Source organism: Ovis canadensis, chromosome 20 (assembly GCF_042477335.2).
Source record: "Ovis canadensis isolate MfBH-ARS-UI-01 breed Bighorn chromosome 20, ARS-UI_OviCan_v2, whole genome shotgun sequence".
In the NCBI taxonomy this organism is placed as follows: domain Eukaryota; kingdom Metazoa; phylum Chordata; class Mammalia; order Artiodactyla; family Bovidae; genus Ovis; species Ovis canadensis.
Genome location: NC_091264.1, coordinates 46,446,113 through 46,452,112, shown reverse-complemented (window position 1 = coordinate 46,452,112; position 6,000 = coordinate 46,446,113).

The window sequence follows — 6,000 nt, the reverse complement described above, 5'->3', positions numbered from 1 at the left end:
TGTGGTCAAGTTTCAAAAAAATAGCATTTCATAAGTCATTTATATTCAATGTAATGTTACCTATAACTACTTCAGAATGCTGGTGTTAATCTCAGTTTGTTCAAACTGTTACATGAGAAGCCATTTTAATGAGTAAAATGAAATCAGGCTTCTTCGGTAAGTGATGGCTGTTTTTCATTTATAATTTCAGAAAGCCACAGCAAATACTTAAGAAAAGAATTCATACTCCACCAGAATTGGATGGTGGAAAAATTGGAGAGAATGGGAGTTAAAGACAAAAGAATCAGGAGAAACAAGGACAAATGAGGCTTGATGATAAAGCCTGAAGTGGAAATAAGTGCCTCTACTTAAGTGGGTAAATGAGGAGCTGAAGGGTTAAGTGAGCAATGATGCTCTAAAGCAGTCTACCACACAAAATAGGGGAAACTGCCTACTGCTGTGAGTTATGTTACACAACATCTAAGCTGGGAACAACAGCGTTGATAGAATTAAAACACACAAATTTACATCCAATGCAGTAGAAAGTGAAGGTGAAAATCAGTCAAGTCCTGACTCTTTGCGACCCCATGGACTGTGTCCATGGAATTCTCCAAGCCCGAATACTGGAGTGGGTAGCCTTTCCCTTCTCCAAGGGATCTTCCCAACCCAGGGATCAAACCCAGGTCTCCCCCATTACAGGCAGATCCTTTACCAGCTGAGCCACGAGGGAAGCAATGCAGCAGAGTGGGTTTCTTCTTTAAACTACAGTTCACATTAAAAAATACATTTATGTGAGTAAAATTACTCTCAGAGATATACATGCACACTAATAACTTAAAAAAAAGTTTTCAGAAATAATATGCCATTGCTGGAAGTGTTACAGCAAAGAGCCAATTGGCACTACAGTTGGATCTGCTTCTTTCACTTTGTTTAACCTTTGATTAACTTTTGCTTCCCATCGCTTTTGTTCACTAAAAGGATACTGTTTATATGTAATGGCCTGCCTCAGGGAACCCTGTCCCTGGGCCTGAATTTTAAACCGAAGTGCCTTAGTTCAGGACCCTGTACACCTGTGGATGTTTACAGGAAGGAAGAACTTACCACATTAGCTGTGCCAAATTGAAAGCTGTCACTTGAATTTGCCAGACAAATGTGCTTGCAAATGAAACACATAACTCAAATAGATTAAAGAAAAGAGGGGAGACATTAAACATATTCTAATGAGGAACCCTGAGAACAGAAAGAAAAGCTACTGAGATTGAGCCCTTAGAGAGCGTGGAATTTGAGATATAGAGACACAACAAAAACCCTATCCAGCATGTCAGTGAATTGTTTCTGATCATTAATCTTGGCCCTTCATCACAGCAATCTTTAGTGAAATGAAATGGCCCTGTTGTTTATTCATGATGTATCACTGAGATAAATACAGAATATGGGAGGCAGAGGAGAAGGATGAAATTTAGCAAAGAAATGGAATTTTTCTTTCTTCTAACGGTATTGATGTAGAGGATTAGATGGGCTCCAGGTTAGACATTTACAATTGGCCTCCTGTTTCCATTTCATGTGGCACGAAGGTGTGGGCTTCAGGCTGGATGCCTACAACTGTTAGCATTTCCTGAGACAAGAGATAGGTGGGCTCCAGTTGAGGTATTTACAGTCAGCCTCCTGTTTGCCCTCTGAAATGGAAGTAACAACAGAAACAGGGTAAACGGCCAGTGTTTGTGTCTTATAAACACCTTAAGGTCATAGTCATAGTAAGGACAAAGAGGGGCAAAACTCTGTTTGAGTAAAGGATTAAGGGATCCTTGTCCCCCCCTCTCTGGGGACAAAGGAGACACTACACATGCACAGAAAGGCTCCTGTGGGTCACAAGTCAAGGGATAATGCCAGGCCATAATGAGTCTTGCTCCTCCCAGAAACCTTCACTTTGAGATCCATCTTGGCTGAGGGGTGAGTGAACCCCAGAGGAGTGTCCCAGGGTAGGTTAGGTGTGAAAAAAGAAACCAGATACTTGGCTAAAGGCAGACAAAGACCTGGAAGAACTATAAATGACTTAACCACCTCTTCACTGTGCTCCTCCTCATTAGGGAGGATGTCCACACTTTCTCTCCAGGCAAGCATCTCTGCCTTGCTTCTGTCTTAACTAAACAAGTGATTTCTCTATGGCTCTCCCACTTGTTGTTATGCTATATCTCTAATAATAAACTTTGTACCTGCATTTGCAGTTTCTGCCTCTGTGATAAATGTATTTTTCATTGGGAGCAAAGACCTAGAGGAAAATAGCTTCTAGCCTTTAGCCCTTGCTGGTCTGGTGGCTAGGATTCCTGGTTCTCATCCAGGATACCCAGGTTCAATTCCTGGGTGGAGAATTAAGATCTTGTTTCATGCCACCATTCACTGCTGCCTTGCTGAGATCAATATAAGGCAATTTAAAGATAAATTTAACACCAAACAAGGGGTATCGCTGGCCCTTTAAGAATATTTGTGGATCATTAAAACATTCTGATGGAGAAGGAAATGGCAGCCCACTCCAGTATGCTTGACTGGGAAATCCCATGGATGGAGGAGCCTGATGGGCTGCAGTCCATGGGGTCGCTAAGGGTCGGACATGACTGAGTGACTTCACTTTCACTTTTCACTTTCATGCATTGGAGAAGGAAATGGCAACCCACTCCAGTGTTCTTGCCTGGAGAATCCCAGGGACAGGGGAGCCTGGTGGGTTGCCGTCTATGGGGTCACACAGAGTCGGACACGACTGAAGTGACTTAGCAGCAGCAGCAGTAGCAGAACATTCTGATGAGACCATCCTTTGGGGATGGTGATCCATTTTGTGGAGTCATCTTTCCACTCCTTACCTCTACTGCCAGAATCCATATGAAGGCAGTGAGTTAGGTCAGTCTGTCACTCAAGGTTCCTTTTCTTACCCCACGAGTCATTTGAAATCTTGAGATTTATCAGACCTGGATTACATTTAACTAAGTTTAGCTTCAAGCTCTTTCTACCTAGTAGGAAGAAAAGTGATACCTTCTTGTCTTTTCCATCTTGAATTTCACTTTCCTACATGGTCCAACTAAGCTCATCAGAACCAATAATATATGACCATTATATATATATGTATATATTATTATATGATTATATATATTATATATACTAATGGCAAATAGCATGCTGCTGGAAATAAGAGCTAGCCTACTGCGTTCACTGAAATAAAACAATGGTATTAGATCACTAACAGTTTCCTCCTTTAAAAAATCTGGCTGCAAAATTTGGGATTCTGCAAATGAATTGTCTCTCACCTTGTTACCACAGAGGAATGTGAAGTCCTACATAAGTCATTTCACTCCTAACACCTTTCTTCTCATTCTCCTTTATCCCAACCATTCAGGCTCTGTTTGGATTCTAGTTGGTACCTGTGTTCTTTCTGAGTAATCCAGGGTCTCAGAAACTCTCAAGGACCCCAGTAGGGTCTAAATCCAATAGCAAGTGTTCTTATAAGAGACAGAAGAAAAGGTACATAGAAGAAAATATTTCATGAAAGATAAAGGTAGAAACTGAAGAGATACAGCCACAAAACAAGGAACACGATAGACTCCTGGAAGCCACCAGAAACTAGAAGGGAAGCAGGGGACGAACTTTCCCTCAGAGCATCCAGAAAGAACCAATTCTGCCAGCACTGGACTGGCACTGGGCAGATTTTGGACTCTGTTCTGCCAATATTATATGGGAACAAATTTCTATTGTTTTAAATTACCCAGTTTGTGAAAATTTGTTAACAGCTACAAATATGTAGAGGACTTCCAAAACTCAACAGTTAAAAATATCAAACAATCTAATTAGAAAATGGACAAAAATCATAAGGGACATTTCACCAGAAAAGATACACAGATAGCAAAGAAGCACATGAAAAGTTTTTCAATATCATATGTCACTAAGTGGTAAGTGTTAGTTGCTCAGCTGTGTCTGACTTTGCCACCCCATGAACTGCAGCCCACCAGGCTCCTCTGTCCATGGAATTCTCCAGGCAAGAATACTGAAGTGGGTTGCCAAGCTCCCCCCTCCACCACAGGGGATCTTCCTGACCCAGGGATAGAAACCAGGTCTCCTGCCCTGCAGGCAGGTTCTTTACCATCTGAACCACCAGGGAAGGGAATTGTAAATTAAAACTACAATGAGATGTTACTATTATCTCACAGCTTTTAGAATGACCAAAATCCAAAACACTGACAACACCAAACGCTAGGTGGGAGACAGAGCAACAGGAAAACACATTTATTGCTGTTTGTAATCCAAAATGGTACAGCCACTTTGGAAGACACAATTTCCTTTTAATTTTAACTGAAGGATAATTGCTTTACAACGTTGTGTTGGTTTCTGCCATACAACAGTGTGAATCAGCCACTAAGTATACATAGGTCCCCTCCCTCTTGAACCTCCTTCCCACCTCCAACCCCATTCCACCCTCTATGTTGTCACAGAGCACCTGGTTGAGTTCCCTGTGTTATACAGCAACTTCTCACTAGCTATCTATTTTACATATGGTAATGTGCAGGTTTTAATCCTACTTTCTCAATTTGAACCACACCCTCCTTCCCTCCCTGTTTTCAAAAGTATGTTCTTTAAGTCTACAGAAGACACAGCTTCTTATAATAGTAAACACTGGCTATTTGATCCAGCAATTGTACTCCTAGGTATTTATCCAAATGAATTTATATATACATTCATTCACACACACAAAATATTTATAGCAGCTTTACTCACAATTGCCAAAAATTGGAAACTAAGATGTTATTTAATTAGGTGAATGGATAAATAAACTATGGTATACCCATACAATGGAGTATTACTCATCGATAAGAAGAAACGAACTATCAAGCTATGAAAAAGCATGGAGGAACCTTAAATGCACACTTCTAAGTGAAAGAAGTCAGTCTAAAAGACAACATACCATATGGGTCCAACTAATGACATCCTGGAAAAGGTAAAACTATAGAGACAGTAAAAAGGTCAATGGTTGTCAGGGTTTGATAGTGGGAGGAGGCAGGGATGAATAGGTGGAGCACACAGGATTTTTAGGGCAGGGAAACCACTCTGTATGATGCTATCAGGTGGATACACGACATTATGCATTTGTCAAAATCCATGGAACTGTACAACATGAAGAGTGAATCCTAATATAAACTATGGACTGTAGTTAATAATATATCAGTAGCTGTTCAATAATTGTAACAAATGTACCACACTAATGTAGAGGGAGAAGAGGTTCATGTGAAGTCTCTGTACTTGCTGCCCAATTTTTCTGCTTTAAACCTAAAACTGCTTTAAAAATTAGTCTACTTTAAAAAGCCAATCTCAAAAGATCATTCAATTTTTGTAACATTCTTGAAATGGCATAAGAAACAGAATATATTAGTGGCCCAAGAGTTGAGGAGGGGGGTGGCAGAGAAGTGTCTGTGGGTATAAAAAGGAAACAAAAAGGATCCTTGTAGCAATGGAAATAGTCTATATCTTGATTATATTGCTGTCAATATCTTGGTTGTGATATTGTACTAAGTTTTGCAAGATGTTACTGAAAGGTTGTTGCTGAGCTGTGAAAGACACTGGGACTCTTGGCCTCCAAAGAAGAAGAATTAAATATGGGGCCAGTGACGAGGCTTGATTGCTCAGAGCTTTTGTGTAATAAAATTTTATTAAAGTATAAAAGAGATAGAGAAAGCTTCTGACATAGACATCAGAAAGGGGGAGAAAGAGTTATCTCCTTGATAGTCTTTAGCTGGATGTTATATGGCTATTCAGTTCAAATCAGTTCAGTCGCTCAGTTGTGTCTGACTCTGCAACCCCATGAACTGAAGCACGCCAGACCTCCCTGTCCATCACCAACTCCCGGAGTTCACTCAAACTCATGTCCATCGAGTCGGTGATGCCATCCAGCCATCTCATCCTCTGTCGTCCCCTTCTCCTCCTGCCCCCAATCCTTCCCAGCATCAGAATCTTTGCCAATGAATCAATTCTTCACATGAGGTG